General features: G+C 40.6%; 1 protein-coding gene across 2 annotated transcripts in view; it reads left to right on the top strand.

Moving 5' to 3' along the window:
• The first annotated feature begins 224 nt into the window (after positions 1-224).
• SV2C (synaptic vesicle glycoprotein 2C) overlaps positions 225-23,403 on the top strand; it is a 272,270-nt gene continuing 249,091 nt past the window's right edge. For both annotated transcript variants that reach the window (XM_025388314.1, XM_025388313.1), the window contains exon 1: positions 225-565. The gene's annotated coding sequence lies outside the window, so the exon portion shown is untranslated. The remainder of the gene's footprint in view (positions 566-23,403) is intronic.

The raw sequence follows: 23,403 nt of genomic DNA on the forward strand, positions 1-23,403 counted from the left end.
CAGTCAGAAATCCCTGGCGTCTCACGCTGGACCTGACCCGGGTCGCCGCCAATTGCGCAACGCACAGTCACAGTTGGTGACCAATTAAGGACTGCCGCCCCCCTCCTTCACCTGCTACTAACTCAGAGCCCTGACTTCTCCAGAAGTACCTACCACTTGCAAGTGGCTCTCCTTCCCCCCACCCCCCGCCCCAGTCCCGCACCTCAGCAGCGCCTCACCACCGCGACTTGCCGGAGCACCGCGAGTGGCGCGCGGCGCCCGCCTCCCCCGCGCGCCGTGACACCCTGCGCACCGCTGGTACTCTCGCCACGCCGCCGCCCGGCACTGCAGCACCGGGGGGAGGAGGGAGGCGGAGGAGGGGAGGAGGACCGCAGGGTGCAAGCCAGGAGTCACTTTCCCGCCCCTCCTCTCGCCGCTGACACGCTCAGAGGAGTCACCACTCTGCGCGCTGCAGGCGAGAGTGGCAGACGGAGGCGGCCCGGGGAAGCGAGCCGGAGCGGCGCCCGCACGGAGGCGGCTGCAGTGCTGACACCACTCAGGGAAAGGGTCTCCGACGGCTGGAGCGGTGAGTCGGGGAGGCGAAGCGGGCATCCCCGGGGAGACTTCCCCGGCTACTGGATTTCTCTTCCCGACCGGTGGCCGGGCGCTACAGCCTGGGGAAGTTTTTGCAACCTTTCAGAAGCGCAACTTTGCCCCGCCTGCCCCGGGGGAAACGGCTGCAGGTGCCCGCTGCTGGGTAGGCGCCTTTGTTGAGGAGGGACCGGGAAAGTCGGGGTAAAATAGATGCAGTGGCCCCCGGGTTCGCTAGGGTAGGTCTGGGGACTGGGTCGCACTTTCTCTGGGATTCCCAGGGGAGGTGGGTGGGCAGCAGAGGCCGCGTCTGCAGCGACCGCCAAGCTCTTTTTTGCTTGTGTGGTTTGACGGGCAGGGTACCTGGACCTATACCTTCATAGCAGCCTTAGGCTCAACTTTTCGGCGGGGATCCCTCTGCAGACGTGCGGGTGGCGGGAGAGCAGAGGCAGCTGCAGTAAGTGCTGAGAGAGCCTGAAAGAAACACCATGAATTTTCAAACTCTCCCACATGCATTCCCGAAGCGCCTGTCTAGCGTCTAAGCGAGAGCAAGAGAGGGCTGGAGAGCAGGGGAGCCCGCGGGGCTGAGGCTCTTTGTCAGCCGCCTGCACTTCCTACACAACGCCTTCATTCAGCAAAAACCTATTGGGCGCCTACTGTGCGCCAGGCGAGGCGAAGCAGACCCAAGGCTGTGAAGCTCAGAGGGGAAAGGGACCGATCCCAGTAAATAATGGGTAATCTTAGATGGCAATGAGGGTAGTGAAGGCCATTAGCGGACCCTCTGACCCTTTCTCTTAGTGGGCTTCTTCCCCTCCGCCTGGGTTCTAGAACTGGGAAGACTTTTCTCCAGAGCGTCGCGGGGAGCGCCCCGAGCTGGGTCCAGGGGGACTGCGCAATACGGGGATGAACTTGGCTTGGGGCAGCTAGCACCCCGCGACAGATGAACAATCGGGAGCAGATCTGTGGGCGTGCGGGGACCTTAGGCGGCGCGCGGGGGCGGAGGGGGAGGGGCTGAGTCACGGGGGCTGGAGGTGCCGCCTGGACGGCCTGAGCTGGGGGCGCTCGCGTCACCTGCTACGTGTGCCAGTGATGCAAATGCAGACCCGCGAGGGGCGGGCGGGGGTGGCGGGTGGGGGCAGCAGACGGAGTCTCCGTCTGGGAGCGCGCGTGTGTGCGTCAAAGGCTCTAGGTTGATGGATGCCCCGCGGCGCGCCTGGCGCGGACAGCAGCCACCCGGCGGGGCCGCGGGGGGCGGGCGGACTGCGGCGGCGCGGGGCGGTGAGGAAAGCCCCGCACTGCCCGGGCGGGCTAGCAGGCGGCTCCGCAGTGCGCCGCAGTGCTGGGAAGGCGCCGCAGCTACCGGGCACTCCCCGGGGTACCGAGGAGATGGGGCGTCTTTTAAGGCTCCGAGACCGGGATGCCCTGATGGTCTCCTCTCCCGCTGAACCTACTCCCTTCATACTTAGCTGACTGTTAGCGCGGTAGCTTCCGTTTAATTCTTATCCTTAATTCTGAAGAATGTGGCGTTGATCTCTTAGGCGTTCACTCATTTTCCATGGCAAGTTCCGAAAGGCCTCGTGCTGGTGGGCAAGTTTTCATGTGAACGCCTAGGTGTTGAGGTTCGTGAGGTTCTGTAGTGCCAACCCGTTGCACCACCATTCTTCAGGATTTTTGGCAGGAGGCCTGGCCTCTAAGCGAGGTTTAAGAATGTCTTACAAAACAATGTGCCGCATCCTCTTTCATAGCATAAAATACGCGTTAAAAACACTACTGATAATGCATTCTCTGGTGGAAAATAATAAATCAAATCCACGATCCATTCTATTCTTTCTTTAAAGACCACTTTCTGGAAACCCAATAACTAAGTTTTTCTACTGGCTTTACTGAAGGAGCCCAAATCTTCAGTGTGTAGGCAAAATGAATGAAAGGGGGCTGGGTTGGGAAAGAAGAAAGGAAGGGAGGGAGGAAGAAAAACAGTTATCAAGGAATCCAGAAACACAGATGCTAGTCACCATTTCCCCAAATACTGTGTTATGTCACCTTGGGCAGGTTACTTAGCCTCTTGGGTTCATCTTCCACCTTTGAGAAATGTAAAAAATAGCTTATACTAGCTTTTATGTACTTTACAGGGTTGTTTTGAAGACAAAAGAGATAGTCTCAGAGAGCTTTGGCTTTGGAAATACAAATTCTCTATGAATGGAAAATATTAGCAAAGCCCCTACACACACACACACATGCACAAACAACTTTATCTTTTAAAAAGTTCTAGAGACCTTTTCCAGCGTTTTTTTTTTTTTTTAATGAAATTTGGCCCTCGATGTGAGCAAATGCAGACAATAGACTTTTCCTAACAGTCTAATATACAATCAAATGCCGTTAGCTGCTGACTGTCCGGAGAAGGAAAAAAAGAAGCTCTGGATCACATTTGGGTGTTTTGTTCATGTAGTGGAGAAATGAGATTTATTTTTCATGACCCAATGACAGTGAAAGTAGCTTCTCTGATCTGAGCAGCAGACTGGCCTAAGAGCTTGTAGTAAAAATCCTATTCATTATTAACCCTATCATATTCCTTAAGTGTGGAAATGCTTCAAATAATAGGATCCAGTTCCCAATCTCCAGGAGATTACGGCAAAGGCATCATAATGTGCAATATATCACTTGATGACAAGTACCAGAAAACCCATTTCCTATAATTAGGAGTGTTAACTCTTATTCTTAAGTAAACTTGATGACATATTGTATGAATAAAAGCATGTGATTTGTCAAAATGCCTCCTTAACCAGCCCACTGTTGTTATTCATATTACTCCATATAATGCTAGATTTCTGTGAGTAGTGAAAGCAAAATGTCTCTTATTCTGTGCAGCTATATCAGGGGAAAACCTTCAATTCACCAGCATATTTCTTGGTTCCATGTTGGTGAGGTTCCTGTTTGACTGTGGTTCACAGCATACATATTATTTCCATTTAAACACAAACTCATCATTTCAATGAAGTCTGTTTGTAAATCCAGGAAAGGCAGCCCCTGGCGGGTGTATATAGTTTTGATGCAACATTGCCACATTGTTTTTGCTTTTGCTTTGCTTTTTCAATCTCTGCACAGTTGAGCAACCAGCGTAAAATGTTGCAGTGGTTTGAATTTGGAGGTTTTTTCTTCATTTGAGACAGCTGAGAATAACAATGGGAATGAAGTTACAATTTTAATTCTTGCTAGAAATATGTCTTAATGGGATACTAAAACAATTTTATTTTATCACAACCCCTTCTAATTAGGGACAGCAGTAGTATTTGCACTTCAGGATGGCTTCCCTATTGAGAAGAATTGAACAAAATTAAATAAATGGGCAGGATGTATTGGATGATTTGGTCCTTTCTCGTTCTAATGTTCTTTCTCTCCAGGAAATAGAGAAATATATGATGAGTTATATTTTAAGTTTGAACTTTGCTTATAAGTAGTATAGAAAATGTGTTTTTAAAAATTAACTCAGGTTAAAATTTTACATGAAGCTATAGGCTCTGTTTTTGTAGATAGATGGTCCATTAGATTTTGTATTATGCCATTAGATGTATGAATTAAAACAATTTTAGGGATCAAATTTGAAAAATAATTCCTGCTTAATATAAAGAAAATACTCAGATCAATTTAGTATGACATTTAAAATATTTTCTGTTGACCACCTAATGTGCATTATGCTTGCTACATCTTTTCCCATAGATAGTATATAATACAAATGATTAAGACTGGACACTATAGGGATGGCCTTCAGTCTTCTGACAACCTTGGACCCTCTTACAAGTCAAGAGTACAGTGAGATTCATGACAGGTGAAACCAAGAGCTTTCTCTTATCATTTTCCACTATTTGCAAATCCTAGAATCCTAGAGTAGCCAAATAGAGTGATTCTCAAATAGTTGTGTATATCATATTTTCCTGGGGAACTTGTTTAAGTGGGAATTTCTGAGTCCCATTCTAAACATTCTAAGTTAATGCTTCCATGGTTGGGCCCAGAATGTGCTGTTTATCAAGCTCTGCCAAGTGAGTTGGATATTATCATTAGGGGAACCATATATGCAGATGCACTTGAACTATTTCTAGATAGCATAGCAAGAACCAGAATGCATGGACTTTCTATGCTATGTTTTCCTCTTTAATATTTACTAAGTATCTGCTGGAAGCCCTCAGTGAAATATCATTCTGTTTTGTGAGACAGATGTAAAGAGGACTAACTTCTTTGGTAAAAGTCATAGGAGTGAGTGGCATGGGTGGTTGGGAACGACTCCATGGAGACACTTACATATTTGGTATCAAAGAAGGGAAGGGCATTGGCAGAAGGAATGTTGTAATGACAGGTCAGTTGAGTGCAATAAAGGCTGAATACCTTTGCATGGCCTTCAGAGCCCTAGGTGGTCTGGCCTCTGCTCACTTCTGCAGCCTCATTTTACATGAGCCCCAAACCACTTCCATCCCCAGCAACCTTCAATCATCAGTCTCCTTCTGCAACTTGCCCCAACTTACCTGTACCATATTAACTCCTTATGCTCTTCAGATTTCAATCCAGCCTCTAAGCCTCTGCTGTGAGGTTACTTTTAATACAGTGCACTTTTCCTCATAAAGTTATCAGAGAAAATATAAGATGCTCAGTTAAATTTGAATTTAGATAAACAATAAAATTTTTTAAGTATAAATATGTCTCAAATATTGCTTGGGACAATTGTCCTAGTCCCTTCCAGCTGCTATAACAAAATATTTTAGACTGGCTAATTTATAAACAATGGAAATTTATTGCTTACAATTCTGGAGGCTGGGAATTCCAAGATTAAGTTCCCAGAAGATTTGGTGTCTGGCCAAGGCCTGTTCCTCATAAATGTCCTCACATGGAAGGGGCAAGGCACCTCCCTTCAACCTCTTTGATAAGGGCACTAATCCCATTCATGAGGGTGGAACCCTAATGACTTATTTCCCAAAAGGCCTCACCTCTTAATACTATCACATTGGGGATTAAGTTCCAACATATGAATTTGAGAGGGACACCAGCTTTCAGACCATGGCAGACATACTTACACTAAAACATTATTTGTTGTTTATCGAAAACTTAAAATTATCTGAGTGTCCTATATTTTTATTTGCCAAATCTAGCAATCTTGTTTATGAAGCTCACTAATTTTACAATTTCTTTAAAAAAAAATGAGATTCTTTCATTAATGCCAGTCCCCCTTTACTAATCTACAAACCCTAGGAGACTGAGGACAGGATTAGGGATACATTGGTCTTATATTAATCTTGCTGATTTGTCCTTCATGTTTGAAATAGTATCTGGAGCATGGTAGGAGCTCAAGAAATATTGTCAAATGAATTAATGACGTGTTAGAGAAAAACAGTGTAACCATGAACAAATTTCTTTTTTTTAATTTTAATTTTAATTTTACGTTCCAGGATACATGTGCAGGATGTGCAGGTTTGTTACATAGGTAAACATGTGCCATGGTGGTTTGCTGCACCTATCAAACCATCACGTAGGTATTAAGCCCAGAATGCATTAGCTATTTTTCCTAATGCTCTCCCTTCCTCCAGTCCCTCCCGGACAGGCCCCATTGTGTATTGTTCCCCTCCCTGTGTCCATGTGTTCTCATTGTTCAGCTCCCACTTATAAGTGAGAACATGCAGTGTTTGGTGTTCCGTTCCTGCATTAGTTTGCTGAGGATAATGGCTTCTAGCACCATCCATGTCCTTGCAAAGGACATGATCTCATTCCTTTTTATGGCAGCATAGTATTCCATGGTGTATATATATATATATATATACACACCACGTTTTCTTTGTCCACTCTATCATTGATGGGTATTTAGGTTGATTCCATGTCTTTGCTATTCTGAATAGCACTGCAATGAACATATATGTGTTTTTGTAACAGAATGATTTATATTCCTTTGGTTATATACCCAGTAATGGGATTGCTGGGTCAAATGGTATTTCTGGTTCTAGATCTTTGAAGAATCGCCACACTGTCTTCCACGATGGTCGAACTAATTTACATTCCCACCAACAGTGGAAAAGCATTCCTATTTCTCTGCAATCTTGCCAGCATCTGTTATTTTGTAACTTTTTAATAATCACCATTCTGACTGATGTGAGAAGGTATCTCATTGTGGTTCCGATTTGCATTTCTCTAATGATCACATATGTTGAGCTTTTTAACCATGAACAAGTTTCTTAACCTCTCTAAGCCTAAATTTTTTCAGATGTGAAAAGATGATTTTGTAATCTACTTTTCAGGATTGCATGTAGAGATTACATAAGGAAAATATACACAAAGCTCCTAGCATGTTACTTCGTAGGCACTGTACTTTAAAAAGTATCTTTTCTTTTGTCTCCATATGTATCTTGTAAAATGAGAGAATACCTTTTTGATGTATAAAATTCCACTTTTTTTCATAATACTGCAATTTCAGAAGCAATCAGTGTTTCCCGAGTATTTATCAAATGCAAGGTAGTCTGGAGGATTCAGCTATGCAGTTACAAAAGTCCTGTTCTCAAGGAGCACCTATCTGTGGGCTGGTAACACCTAAGGCCAGCTTCATGGGTCTTTAGCCTGAACAGTCACATTAAGCTTCACGTTTAAAAGAACCCTATATTTGGTTTGGTGTTCTGCTGTCACCTCTTGAAATTCTGTGAGCAAGGGGTTCCATGTTTCCCTATTGCATTGGGCCCTGCCAATTGTGTAGCTGGTCTTGTTAAGCTATGCATATTTGTATCCAGCATATGCATACAGAGCATTGCATTTAGTCTTCATGGTATCCCTGGCCCTCTCCTTACCCAGAGAACTTGTGATTTTCCTGAGATGCATGGCTTATAATTAACTAAACCAAGTAATCAAACGCCTAGTTCAGTGTTCTTTCCACTACATCATGCCTGTCTTCACCTGATTACCATCATCTAGTGTGTTCAGACCTTTGGATGAGCATCTAGAGCTTTTAAAGACGATATCCTTAGGTCTCCTATTCTTCGGTGACTGCAATGAATCTTCACTGCCATCACTGCCTCTGTAATTGCTGAACAACTGGAACTTGAAGTTCTAGTTCTGCCTTTGTAGAAACACCAGGAACACCAGCAGCTTGATTTCTAAGATTCTATCTCTTCCAATATTTAGGTTTTAAAATCTGCAAATTTATGCAAGATAAGTAGTGAACTTTGGGGGGCTAAAATTTGTCTAAGAGAAATATCTAAGATGTTTTATTCTTTGCTTTAAATTACCCAGCTGAGTCACGCAGCACGGGAGCTTCTGCAGCAAGGAACAGCCATGCATTTTGGCAGTGGGTAGAGAAGGTGACCCACTTTGTCATTTCAAGCTCCGACTAGCCTCTTTTAAAATACATGTATTTTAATATCACTTTTTAGTAGTTCTAAGCGTGCCAATTTTCTTTATTTCATTTTTGTGCTTCATATCTAAGAAGTGATATTCTAATAAATCCATGGAGCCATTGTCATGTTTGCCCTCACACCATTCTTTTCGACACATGACGACGTACTCCAGTCAACGCATATTAAACCCATCACTAGCTGCATTGAACACAAAACAATTTAAGTGTAAAGACTATTACTTTTTGAAGCATCCAATTAAATCTACAACCTGTTTCCTGTTGGCCACATCCATGTGAAGGCAGAAATTACAGACTCACAGCAGCAACCATAATCACTTCTGTGGTTCTCGTCTGACCCCAATTGTGGCATTCCCAGCCTGCTTCAAAGATTCCTCACTATTCTTTGAGTCCTTGAAGATTGCTCCTATAGTCCTTGTCCCCTGCTCTGGTCCCTGCAGCAACATCACCACAGTGTTGCCCGACCTGCCTCTTACTGCCCAGAATGCCTTGGTTCCAGTGTTGTGGAATCTGCTGGTGCTTCCCTGTGCTCTTGATGTCCCTGGAGAGTTTAGAGAATCTATGAATGTATGAGGGCTGGTGTACGGACATGCCAAGTGATAGTCTCCTGTATTTACAATCAGTTCCCCTCTCAAATGCAGGTCCGTTGTCCTAGGACCATAAATAACGGTCTCAAATTGCCTTTCACTCAGAATGAGCTTTCTAGGAGACTTTTTTTTTTTTTTTTAAGCCTACAGCAGCTCATGTTCCAGGCAGTCTCCCACCCAAGTACTAATCAGGCCTGACCCTGCTCAGTTTCCAAGTTGAGATAAAATCCCAAGAGACTCCTTAGTCCCTTCCCTCCTAGACATGCTCAGAGGTATCAGAATACTAAGATAAATCATCAGAATTTTGTATGTTTATTGCATCATTATTTGCAGTGGTGAAAAATTGGAACAACCTGTATGTCTATCAGAGCCTGATCACATTAATTATGGTTAATCCAAATAATGAAATACTACACAGCCACTGAAATGAATGAGGTGAACCTACATGGTAAAATGGAAATATTTTGAAGATGTTGTTAGTTTAAAAATAGCAATTTATGACCAGAATATAAATATATATATTTAGTAGAATCAATATAGTATGATTCTACTGAAAAGAATCTAAGGTACATTACAGAGTTTGAAAGAATAAAGATCAAACTCTTGTCTTTTTGGGGTGTGGAAAGGACCTTACATATTTTAATATATATATTTCTGAATTGTTTGAGTTTTCAACAATAAGCACACATGACTTTTGTAATTAAGGCACCAGTGGAGGTGGTAAATATTAATTTCAGTATACACCTGCAATGCTGTTTTTCAAACATGTGTAAGTATTAGTGTTCTAATGGCTAAAAAAGCAGTGCCAGTTTTTCTCATGGATATTTTTCCAGGCAATAATGTAGGTGAGGTCATCTAAGTTGTGAGAACATAAATTGCTTTGGTACTCAATAAAACTATTTTCATTTTGAATGAAAAAGAAACATAGCTATAAACATTCAATACAGTGGCCTTTGAGCAGGGGCTGCTTATTGCTGACTTAAGTCATTAGAGCTGAGGATCGACCCCCGTTCCTCCACCCCCATCCTCAATAAATCTTATTTGTCCAATAGCTGTCAAAAGCCTGCATTAATACTTGGAATATTGTGCTTTTAGGCACATTTTTCACTCTACTATGACTGTGTATTTGACGGGATGGGAGATTGGCAATTTTTTATCTTCTCTTGCCGTGGGCTGAGAATGTTCTCCCTCCTACCATCTCTTCTTCCCCAACCCCCGCCATACACATATTTATCTATGGAAAAGTCTCCTAATCATCCTTCAATCCCCAGCTCAAAGGTCCCTTTTTATGACACTCCACAGCTCTTTCTCTGTCTCTCCTAGGCCCCTTGCAGCTCCAGCTGTGGAGTGCTTCTCATATTGTGTCATGGTGGCTGCTCTATGTGTATTTTCCTACTAGACTCATACCTTGAGGAAGAGGCCAAACTACTGAGATATTTGTAACTCCTGGCACTGGACACATAGGGGCTGGAAGTACTTTAAATTATTTTTAAACCTTTTTAAATTAAAGTATATTATATAGAAAGAAAAGTGCATATTTGATAAGGGTACAGCTGCGTTTTCACCAACTGAACACATCTCTTTATAGAGCACCCATCAAAAATCAGAAAGAATATTCCGAATGCCCCAGAGGTCCCTTGCATGCTCCTTCCAGTCATAACTATCTCCCCACTATCCTGACTTCAGTCCTTTGGAGGTGCTTATCAAGTTCTCCCTCTCCTGCTCTGAATTCCATTGTTCCATGCACAAGATCTGAGAAGCTGCTTGGCAGAGTCTTGCTACTGCCAGTGGACATGCAAGTGGCGTGACTGTGTCCAGAATATTGTTCGGGTGCCCAGAACTTCCAGTCCACAAGGTTTTTTGTCCACAAGGTACAGGCAGAGAACGGCCCCTAATTAATTGCACACATAGCCATCTGCACTGCAAAGCAGCTTTGCTTGTGACCAAATGCTAAGCCCCTCATGAGCAATTCTATCATTTGACCTCCACGCCTTGTCCAGAATTTCACAAAACTGTTCTCACACAGTCCTTTACTCCTGAGGCTTATTCTTCTTACCCTCCAAACTTGAACCCATTCCAGTGGATCAGAATGCAACAAACTGACTTCCAGACTCTTCAAATTTCTCCTCTATCAGCTGGCTTCTGAGCCGCAGTGGTCTGGATAAAGCACATTGTATTCATCCCTCTCTCTATACTAAATATTCTGGATTCTTATCACCAGACCGAGAAAACACATTGGAGAACCCTGGCCGCTCATCAAATTATTTTTCCCCCTTGTAGACTTGCTTCTAATGTCTTTCCCTTTGATATCACTATTCCAAGGAACAGTTTTAAGGAACTTCCCATATTTATTTTAAGGATGTTGTCCATTCTATTACCCATTGCACTTTTCATTATTGTTTATTCAAGAAATGTTTTTGGAGCTGGGTGCAGTAGCACACACCTGTAGTCCCTGCTACTTGGGAGGTTGAAACAGGATTGCTTGAGCTTAGGAGTTCAAGACCAGCCTGGGCAACATGGTGAGACTGTAAACAAACAAACAAACAAACAAGTAGATAAATAAATAAATAAAATGTCTTTGGCTATTCAGTACTATAAGAAACTGTGAGTCTGCTGAGCAATGATTTTGTTTTATCAATTAAATTCATGATGGTATAATTTTTATCCACAGAAAATACAGATCATAAATACATAGCTGGATCAGTTTGACAAGTGTATACATCTGTGTAGGCAAAAGCATATCTCCATTACCTTAGAAAGTTCCTTGTATCCCTTTTCATTCATTTCCTCCTTTCCCAGAGACATAGTCCTAATTTTTATCACCAAAGATTAGTTTTGCTTATACTTGAAATTCAAATTAAAAAAATCATACAGTATGTACTCTTGTGTCTGTTTTCTTTCTTTTAACACAATATTTTTGAAAAGATTTGTGTTTTTGTGTGTATCAATATTCAATTATTTTTTATTACTGAATGCATAGTATTATATTATATGAATATACCACAATTTGTTTCTCTGTTTATCTGTTGATAGAGATTTGAGTTGTTTCCAGATTGGAGCTATTATCAATAAAGTATCTATGAACATTCTTGTGCATGTTTTGCTATGTAATGTAGTATTCATAGGTTCTGGGGATCAAGAAGTGAATATATCTTTGGGGAACCATTTTTCTGCATATCACACCTTCTGTATATCTTCTCTCATGCAGTGTCTATTTATATATATTGCCATTTTTCAATTGGGTTGCTTGTTTTCTTATTGTTGAGTTTTAATAGTTCTTTGTGTATTTTGGATACCAGATATGTATTTAATCAGATATGTGTTTGCAAATATTTCCTCTTAGTGTGGCTTGTCTTTTTATACTAATGACAGTGTCTTTTGATGAAAAAGAATTTTAAATTTTAATAAAGTTCAATTTATCTCTGTTTTTTCCTTTCATGGATCATGTTTTTTCCTTTCATGGTGTGGTGTCTAAAAAAATCTCACCAGCAAACCCAAGGTTATATAGATTTCCTTCAATGTTTTCTTCTAGAGATTTTATAGTTTTACATTTTATAATTGGGTCTATACTCCATTTTAATTTTTGTTTAAAATGAAATATACAATTTCAAAGGCTTTTAAGTTAATAGACTTCATATTTTTGAGTGATTTATAGAAATATTGAAAATAAAGTACAGAGTTCCCAGTTACTCCCCCCCACGAGTTCCCAGTTCTTGCATCTCTGTAGTAGATTTGTCACAACTGATGAGCCATTACTGATACATTATTATTAACTGAACTAGTAGAATTTCATTGATATGCCTCTTATTAACTAACACATCAGTTTCTTTAATAAAAGCTATCCAGAGTTTTAGTTTCTTCTTATGTCAGCTTTAGTGTGCTGCTTTTTAAAAAGAAATTTGTCAATTTTATCTGGATTGTCAAACTTATTGCATAGTTATTTATCATCACTAGTTTGGTTTTATCTTGTAAACTCTGTGATTCATATATCTAATTGTATTTACTTCATTGCTTTGACTTCTCAGAAGGTCAGTCAAGTTTTTATATAGAGTCTTACAAAGTCATGTGGCATTATCCAAAGACCTTTAAAAATATATATGAATTATTTAAGAATCATTTCTATTTCATTAGAATGTGGAAGATTGGTTGCCTGTGGTTATATGTAAGTTTTTTTTAACTCATAATTTATTTTCTGTCATTGAATAAGAGCCCTAAAAATATCAGAACGTTAGTAACTAGGTAGAATGGTACATTTAGTTAATTTGTGAAATAACTAAGTGATAGATGCCAGCAAAACTGTTGATAAAAAAATGAATTACTCATGGGTTTTATTTGTGTCTACTCATTACTTAATGCTGTATGTGTTTAAAATCTAAAAGGATAAATAAATTCTGATTTGAATTTTGATAACAAAGGCTTTGTTTTGTGAAAACTACGGGCCTTCATCCTTATTACATCTCTGCCTGCTTTTACAAGAATCTGTCGGGATACAGAAACTTTGCATATTCTATCTTGCGAAGTGATTGTAGGGGAGTGAGTTCATGAAATACACATTGGTATGATTTGTTGAAGGGTTTTTCAAATATCCAGCAACTCATATGGCTTGGATTAAGCATTTCTGTTTATATTGCACTGGTTAACTTCTATCTTTTCCTTATATTTTACCTATTGCTTCTTTTTCCTAATGTCTATCAATTCCATGTCCAACATCATAAATTTCTTATTGGATTTTCGTATTCTTCTTTTAACAATACTTGCATTCTTTATGCTGAGAAAAAAGGAAAACTGTCTCATTTGATATATCAGACATTGATTGCCACATCATGCTGCTTACATCAACCACTTTAAAAGTTAGTGACAAAAAGCAAGAATCATTTATTTTCATCCACAAATCTGTAAATTGGCTGAGGGCTAGGTGGTCCAGACTGAGCATGGCTGGGGTTTTTTCAAGTTGCATTTTAAATTCAGGTCTTTTATCTTCCTGGGTTAATTGATTACCCAGTTCATGTTTTCTGTGTGGATGTGGCAGAAGTATGTGAAAGGTGAGCAGAAACATGTGATGCCTTGTGATCGTTAGTTTTATGCATCAACTAAATTGGGCAATGGGGTGCCTAGATATTTGGTTAAATATTATTTCTGGCTTTGTCTTTGAGGGTATTTCTAGAGGCGATTACCTTTTGAATTGGCATACTGAGCAAAGCAGATTCCTAGGCCTCACCCAATCTGTTGAAAGCTTGAATAGAATAAAAGGCTGAGTAAGAAAGAATTCTTTCTCTCTGCCTGACTGTCTTTGAGCTGGGACATTGATCTTCCACCTTTGGATTCAGGCTTTGATTTAAATTATACCATTGGCCCTCCTCAGTCTGCACTTCTTAGCCTCCCTAATTGCATGAGCCAATTCCTTATAACAAGTCTCTTTATTATACTCTCTATATTTATATCCATACGTGTCCTTTTGGTTCTGTTTCTCTGAAGCTAATACCTGCCTCTTAACCCTAGACTCAGAACTGGTGCACTGCCACTCAGCCCACATTCCATTGACCAAAGACCTTGTGCACAAGACAGTTCCACGTAAGCAAAGCCTTGCCTTGCATATCACGCAATTTTCCAGTGTCCCAGCAGATATCTATTTAGGTAAAAAATCTGTTTCTAATAATTTAAGCCTAGAATTGTATTCTGTTTTATGTATAAACAGAGTACCTTTTGCACAATTTTGATATGTTGTAAATTTTCCAGGAGTAAAACTACTTGTAAATCAAGGGAAGACTATATTTTGTTTTGTTTAAAGTCTGACTGAGCGTTGTTCATTATTTCTGCAAATCACATTACCACTGGTGACAAACCCCATTTGTGACATCAGTTGCTAATAAGCACACCTGTATTTGTCTTCATTGGCATTTGTTGCATTTGTGATGATTCTGCACTTAGATATTAGCATCCCATGTCTTCATTTTGTATTTGAGAGTTGTTATACTGGAACATATACATATTTTAAAACATAATTTGTTATTATTTCTTCTAGTTCCCCTTAAGTCATTATGTTGATATTTTGAATTTATGTGTAGAGGTAGATATTATATATGAATATTATTTAATAAGGCATTGCTAAATATATGTTATTATTAGGTGCTTTTGAACATCTCTAAATCCTCTATATTTTAGCACTACATTATAGTAAGCTGACATATTTGGAGGTGGGAAAGGAGCAGGATATAATACAGAGAGCTCTTCTATCTTAGCATTGTGTCTGAAGGGAACATGTTCTTTCTGTGAAGACAGTCACATTATTCTCTCTCTGGCAGTAGTTGAGAGAGGGTAGTGTGTGAGCTGGGCCTACCTACAGAGATGGGTGATCTGGAGAAAATGTGCAAGCCTTTACCATAATTCTGCCTCTGAGGCTCACCTGAAACTCAGGCAGTCCAAAGGCTTGTCCTGTGAAGGCCCTGAGATTTTTACTATGCAGCTCTAAGTTTGATTAGTAATGAGTAGGAACAGGGGACGCTTAGGAAGAAAAGAAACAGGTGTTCAAAGATGGCTGCTTCAACAACTGTGGGAGATGCCCAGTAGGAATCTGGTGGTTTCCTTCTAATATTATTTTTTTTAATTCTCTTATTCTTAGAGGTCACTGTTAGACAGTGCTTCCTGTGGGAGTCCCCTGCCATAGTCTTCTGTGTATGACAGTGGGAGCCCCCTGACTTGCTTCCTGAAGAGACTCTCTTACAAAAGAGGGAATGAAGGCCTGATGACTGATCTTTGTCCATAAGCTCAAGGATATTATATTGTCCTATTAATTGAAACTGATTTAAGGGTAATTCAGAAGGAATAAATCAGAAGACATTGAAAGAGTGACCCAAGACTAAATAGCAGATGCTGCTCTGTGTGCCTTTTTATCTAAAGCTGGAGTATTGATAAGGGCATCACACTCTATCTGTGGCATGCAGAAGACATTATTGTCAGGGTAGAGCTATCCTCATTTATTGATAAATACATTACAGCTAATTGTTTTCCCAAACATTCATTACTCTGAACCTGGTACGTAATGATCATGCCTGCCTTTTGGCATACAGATGTGTGCGTACAAAGTTTGATTATATTCAACAGCAGTACATGCAAAACAAAACAAAACAAAAATCAAACAATAAACCTGTAAAGGTTAACATTCACTTCCCAGAAAGCCTGAGGAGAAAAGCCAGTGATTAATATAATTAAATGTGAGACATGTATCCATACCATCTTATACCTGCACCTTTATTTAATATCAGGAGAACGATGAGATTCTTCTTATGGGCTGACATCAGCAAAACCTGCTGGCCCTAGAAGATGTGGAGGCATTGGAGTTCTGCCTAAATCTCCCACTGATGGGGAGACTCTGAGTCAAGATTAAGGGGATGCGTTGCAATGAAGAACTAATTTATTTGCTCCCAGCTTTGGGGCATTACGTACTTCCTTATTACCATATTATATATTATTACCTTATTACCCTATGAGTTGCTATGTTGATTATCATGTCAGACAATTGGTGTAACATCATATTCCACTTAATAAAAGTCCCAGATATAATGGAAAATAATAGTTGGTGCTGTATCTGTTCCGCTGGCTTAGAATTTTTTTTCTTACTAGATGATTTTGAAATTGGGTACTACAAAATTTTAAAATTGTATGATGAGCTATCTTTGCCTATGATTGAAGTGCTATAAAATGTATACCTGAGCTCTTGAGACTCTTAGTGATGTTTTTGAAATTACTTTTACTGTACTTCCTGTTTGCCATATTAGTGCTTTCTTTTGCTCGTGTGTGTGTGTGTGTGTGTGTGTGTGTGTGTCTTGTCTTCATGTCCTGTTGCTGCTAGTGATGAGTTATAACATCTTCACTCAGGAAATCATGATATCCTTAAATGCCTTCTCAGGGTTCTCTGATCACACTGTACTTTTCTGCTTCGAAGGGTTTCCTTCTTCTTTCCCAGGATAACCAACCACTGATTTTCAGTCTGGCTGACGTATGACAACACAGAACTCTGTTTCATAGCAGTTTTCACTATGACTTTGACTGACAGCATTGGAAATCAGGATCTCTAGCTTCTCAACATAACAGCTTCTCAGGCTAACTATTGCTTTCATTCGCAGCCTGTAGGCCATTTGGGTTTATATTCAAGATAGTTCAGCTTAACCTTCTATTAGCAATAAGAAGGATTCATGTCATATTTTCTGATCATACCAGGTTTTACTTCTTTTTATCCAAGTTGAATTTCTCATCCAAAATTTCAAGTTTAATTCTAAGAACTAGTATGTGTCTCTCTGTGTGTGTTTTTTAGGCTAACAGATTTTTCATGCCTCAGAAGTGGTAACATTGAGAGTTGTGGTTAGATGTAAATTCTGGCTCTTATTTGAATTTTTAGAACATGCCCAGAGTCTCTGAATGTACAGCCCTGTCAGCAAATTGGCCAAAATATTTTATTTGTAAGATGCTTAGTAAGCATTTACTATATCAATTAGCCATAAAATTGGCAAATTCTTTTTAGCTTTGTTAAATATTAGGATAATAGGAAAAGGAGGCACTTTAGATAAATCGTGACCTTTTTTTTAGTTCTGGTTTGTGTAAAGCTGCTTTTGGGTCAACTGGAGGTCAAGTTTGGCTATTTATTTGCTTATTAGCTCATAAGCTACAGCTATGCTAAATGAAATAAATGCAACTTCACAGTATGTAAGAAAACGAGCATCAAAACTACATTTAATTCAACTTAGTATCAGTTATTGCCCTTAAAGAGCACTCTTTCGTATGGGATCATAAGAGGTGCTGGAATTTCTCTGGAGATAAGAAGTCACACCAATGATTTAATAACAGTCTTTAAGTCTTTTAAAGGCCATATGCCAAAAGATAATGCCTACTTTCTCTGCTTAACAGGATTGAAGAAAATAGACATTAGGAGATAACTGAAATATTTTTAAAAGTGAAATAGAAATTTCAATCAATTTCAGTCCACAAATTGACCATCTCCCTTGTGCAAGGGATATGCTATGCTAATTAGGAGAAATGAGGTGGGTGGGATACAGCCTGTGATCTCAAGAAGCATGTACACCTGTGAGGGAGAGCTCAGTCAAGTCGTCTATCAGGCCTGTGCAACAGAGTGAGGATTCAGTAAAAGAAGTCCAGAATTCCATGATGGTTTGAAGGCGGCAGTCGGGTGTTTGCTCAAGGTAGGGTTTCTCAACCTCAGCACTACTGACATTTTGGACCAGATAATTCTTTGTTGATGGGAGGCTGTCTTGTGCATTGTAAGATGGCTTATGACAGCCTTGACCACTACCTACTAGATGACAGTAGCATTTTCCCCTGCATTGTCACAACCAAAAATGTTTCCAAACATTTCCACATGTCCCTAAGGCTGGGGGTTGGGGGGAGTACAAAACTGCCCTCATTTGAGAACCACTGATTTAGAAAATGACTTTTTACTTTCTCCCTAAAATACGGGTAAGTTTTATCAGGCCAAAAGAGGGAGATGCAGGTTGTATGTGGGGAGAGAATCTTGTGAGTGGGGGTGCAGAGATGGAGCACCCTGGGTGATCTGGGGAGTGGCGAGTGATCCTGTTGGTCTGGGAGAGAAGACAGAAACACAGGCAGTGGTGGAAGATTGAGCTGGAAGGTGGGTGGGATTCTGTGAAGGTCAGGTGCAGCAGTTTGGGCTCAATTTCAGCAGAAGTTACCTTTATCAGAACCACACATTTAGAAAGATTAATTTGAAATCAGGTGTACGTGGCTTAGGGCAGGAACAGCCTTGAGGTAGAAATACCAGTTAGGAGTGGCCAATTACCATTACTTCATAGAGATGAAATTATGTTCTTCATTCATTCTGTGAAGTGGTTAGCCCATATGTATTTATCACATCTCTTAAGTGCTAGGCACTGCCCCAGCTGCGGGAGGTAGAATCTGGAAGACAAAGTGCCTGTTCTTGTGGAGTTTAGTCTAGACGGGTTGAGATGGACAATTAGCAAATAAAAATGAAGCTATCAGAACTTTCAAATAGTACTTAAACTCTATGAAGACAGTGCAGCAGTTGATGTCAGGGACAGTGACTGCTAATAATTATGATAAAATTCATTATTAGAAACTCAGACATACTCATAGTTTTGTTGCAATGAAATTGCATTTACACCAACATTTATTAGAAATTTCATCTAATTTGAAATTAGTGGCTGAAATTAGTGGCTGCTGGGCACTTGGCATTTAGTTTTTATCACACCCTCAGTCCAGGCCACTGTCATCTCTCACTTGGAATAATATAACAACTTCCTAACAGGATCTTTGGACTTCAGTTTTGTCCATCTTCATACCATTATCCTACCTGAATGACCTTTGTAAAACACAAAAACACCATGTCTGTTCTTGTGTTTAAAATCACCAATGGCTGTGTCTTCCCTTAATATAAATTAGCAATTCTTTACGAGAACCACAGTACACACCCTCAAGTCCTTGATGGCATCATGCTCTCCTCTGCCTCCTCTGATCCTTTATGCCTGCCTGGAGACTCTCTACCTCACCCTCCACCCACCCACCAGATCACATAGCTAACTCTCACTCATCCGTCAGGACTCAACTAAAGATGGTTTCCTCAGGGAAGTCGTTCCTCATCATCTAAGGTCCACCTTAGGCACCTTTCCAGTGTGCACCCTCCCAGTGGGTTGTGTTATCCAGTAACAATTACTCTATGTTGTGAATGCTCATTCCCTTGTCTGTATTTTGAAGGTTCACTCTGGCGAACCCAGCAGGTGACACAGGGCTTGGCACAATCACTATAAATGGAATGAATCAGCATTTTAGAAACTTGTATTTTAGAAAGGAAAAGGCATAATCCCAGAGAACATATATTACTTGCTTAAGGTCACAGAGCTTTAAATAGAGCTTTTATATCCATCTGGCTTAAAAACTCAGGTTCTGCCCATATACCAAAGGAATCTGTGTGTTCTGCAGAGCCATGTGAGAGCATTATAAAGACTTGTTTGGTTTAGACGGTTTACTTGTAGCCTTGTTGAGAGATGTTGAATAAATATACATTATTAATCACTCAGAAAAACATGACCCTGACTTTAGTAGTCTCTTTCATTGAGGTGCTTCTGTGATTATCACCAACCTAGAGCTGCCAAGGCTTGAGCCCTGTTCATATCCAGAGGCAGCCTTAACATTTAGAAGAGCTAGATTTTGTTTTTTTATTGGTTTTGTTCATTAATATTCCATTGGACATTGACAAAGTGCTTTTTCTTACAGCACCTGGTATGTGTCACTGCTTCCTCTCCCCATTCTGTTAGAGTATCAGTCCATAAGACCATATGGGAATGTGTAAAAAAATGGAGAATGCAATAATGCATAATTAAAACTGCAGAAATATTTAGTATTTTGTTTAATGGATCTCTAAAGTTGTAGCACCTTTGATTCATTATTTACCATTCTGTATTTAGTCCTCATACCTTTTTGTAGTCACTGAAATGCAAAGCAGAGAGAGAGAGAGAGAGAGAGAGAGGAACTTTGATATATTATTCACCTGCATCTGAGCTTATTCCTAATTTAAAGACTCTAGTAAATAGCATTATGTTTTTCCTGAGCACATAGAAATTTAAAGAATAATTTATAAAACAAAATATTTCAAGTAGTATAATACTGAAATTATCTTAAATATTAATGCCCCTTCACTATGTGTCTTAGGTTATGTAATGATTGTAGCAAAGAAACCTAAAATTCTTCAGATTCTGTTAATCTCTGGAGTTTTCACCATTACCACTTCTGGCCAACCTAGATGGGTTTGCGTGTCAGTCAGTCTATGGCACATAAAGACAGCCGTAGCTTCACCAGGCAGTCGTATGCTCTTCTAGCAATATGCTAGTTACTTATATTAAGTTTGATTAATAGACTAATAATAGCAAATATTGAATATGTGGGTGCTGTTAGGGCACCTAGACTATTTGTATACATTATCTCATTTAAACCTCACAGTTCTAGGAGATTGATACAATTTTAAGGTGTTTTCTGATTAATTCTGCTAAACATTTAAAGATGAAATAATATCTATTTTACACAAGCTATTTTAGAATATAGCAAAAGAGGATACACTTTCCAACTCATTTTATGGGGACAGTGTTACTCTAATACTAAAACCATACAAAGATATTTCAAGAAAACAAAGCTACAGACCAATATCCCTCATGAACATAAACTCAAATACTCTCAGGAAAATACTACCAAATTGAATCCAGAAATGTATAAAAAGTATATACATCATGACTAACTTTATTCTATGTAGTCTATGGAAGGCCCTAGAAATATGTTCATTTCTTAGGCGACTTTAACTCATTTGCAAACATCAGAATAAAAGTCAGCAGAGAGGAGTAACAGGATCTGTGATAGCTGTAGGTAGCACAGTGAGCTTTTTGTGGATCCCTGCCTGTATGTGACAGCCGTTAACTGTTCTAATGTCAGTACTGGCCAAGCCCTACAGGAAGGGAGCTGGCCAAAGTGCTGAAATGCCTGGCCAGTCCAACGAAACGCACTACAACAGAATTTCCTCAACTTATTTGATCAGGAAACAACTGAAGCTAAATTCAGGGGACAATTCACAGTTCTCATATTTCTATATTTATCAGCAACTGTTTTAAGAGACGAGGTCTTGCTGTGTTGGCCAGACTGGAATGCAGTGGCTATTCAGAGGCCTGAAAATGGCACACAGAAGCCTCACATTCCTAGGCTCAAGTAATCCTTCTGCCTTGGTCTCCCAAGAAGCTGGGACTACAGGTGTGTGCCACTGTGCCTGGCTCCAAAAACATTTCTTCAATAGATACTAGTGAATAGGGCTTTGTCAGCAACCTCTGACATAGTTAATCACTTCCTTCTTGTGCTAATTATTAAGATACTCTCTAGCTCCTAACCTACCTTTCTACATTCTGTTTGTGATGCTAGAGATGGGACTCTGCGGACTATATTCCTGAGATGGCTCCATGGTAGGCTCTGTCAATAGGAGACACTAGAGGGAGATGAGAGAGACTGGAAAGCTGGAGGAGGAAGAAGGGACCTGCTCTTTCTCATTCACTTTTCATGGGCTTTTGTCTGCATGTGGTTATTGTGGGTGTCATGCCTTAGAAAAACTTCTTCATCCCAGAAGAGGCAGTTTCTTCCTATTTCAGCAGATGATTCTAATTTGCAGTTTTTCCCCACAGTTGCAGAAGCTGTCTCTGTGGGTTGAATAATTTCCTCAAAAAAGTTATGTCCTCCCAGAACCTCAGAATGTGACATTATTTGGCAATAGGATCTTTGCAGATGAAATTAGTTAAGATGAGGTCATAGTGGATGAAGGTGGGCCCTAAATCAAGGTGTCCTTAGAAGAAGATTATGTGAAGACAGAGGCAGAGATTGGAATGATACATCTTCAAGTCAAGAAATGCTAGGGATTGCTGGCAACCACCAGAAGTTAGGAGAGGCAGGGAACAGATTCCTCCTCAAGGCCTTCAGAGGGAGCATCACCCTGCCACCACCAATGCCTTGATTTCAGGCTTCTAGCTTCCACACTATGAGAGGACACATTTCTGTTGCTTTAAGTCATGAGGATTGTGGTAATTTGTGGGGCAGCCTTAGGAAATGGATATACTGCCTCATCATAGCCCTCTCACAGACACAAGCCCCAGATAGCTAGCACCCTATTTTAAACAAAGGAACCCAGGGATTGTCTCTCGGTCCCTTGAACCGGTTGAGTAGCACCTGCTTCTCAGAAGTCTGAGTTTCAGCTCTGTAGGGCCCTTTCTCTAAGTTTATTTAATAATTAAAACTCAGCCAGGCGCCGTGGCTCAAGCCTATATTCCCAGCACTTTGGGAGGCCGAGACGGGCAGATCACGAGGTTAGGAGATCGAGACCATCCTGGCTAACATGGTGAAACCCTGTCTCTACTAAAAAATACAAAAAACTAGCCCGGCAAGGTGGCGGGCGCCTGTAGTCCCAGCTACACTGGAGGCTGAGGCAGGAGAATGGCGTAAACCCGGGAGGCGGATCTTGCAGTGAGCTGAGATCTGGACACTGCACTCCAGCCTGGGCGACAGAGCGAGACTCCATCTCAAAAAATATATATATATAAATATAAATAAATAAAAATTAAAACTCACGCCTTTTCTCCCCCAGCCCTAAAGGTTATAGTTTTTCTTCCTTGCAATTGCTACCTTTGTGATATTTTACAGTTCTCGTTTTGCCCTTTTTGTGACCTTGCTAACAACTTCATACTTAATAATTATTTACATTAAATTGTGTTCAGTCCCCCAGCTGAATGCTGACATATACACACCCTCCCTGATAGTCTTTCACCATTAATTTGAAGTGAAATTGCAGTCTGTTGGTCTTCCTCCTGCCACCTAGGTACCTCCTCAATCTTCTTTGCTGGTTTATGCTCTTCTCCCTAACCTCTCGGCCTTCCTGTGATCCAGGGAGCAATCTTCTCTTCACCTCTTCTCCCTTCTCATCTTACACTAACAGTCTTGGTGGTCTCATCCGTTCTTATGGCTTTAAACTCCATCTATATGCTGTTCACTCCCAAATACATATGTTTGGCCCAGACCTCTATCCCCTGAACTTCAGCTACATATTCAGCATCTCCACTGGATGCCTAATCAATAGCTTAAATTTAATATGTCCAAAAGCTGAACTCTTGATGCCTTCTCTGCACCTACCCCACCGAAACCTGCTGCTTCTCTACCCTACCCCATCTCAGTTGATAGAAAATGCATCCTTTCCCTTCCTCTCTTCCTCTCGAGCACCGCATCAGGAAGTGCTTGTGCCTCTGTCTTCAAATTATAACCAGAATGTAACCACTTCTTACCACTCCCACTGCTGTCTACTATCCTCTG

The sequence above is a fragment of the Theropithecus gelada genome, chromosome 6, assembly GCF_003255815.1.
Source record: "Theropithecus gelada isolate Dixy chromosome 6, Tgel_1.0, whole genome shotgun sequence".
Taxonomy (NCBI): Eukaryota; Metazoa; Chordata; class Mammalia; order Primates; family Cercopithecidae; genus Theropithecus; species Theropithecus gelada.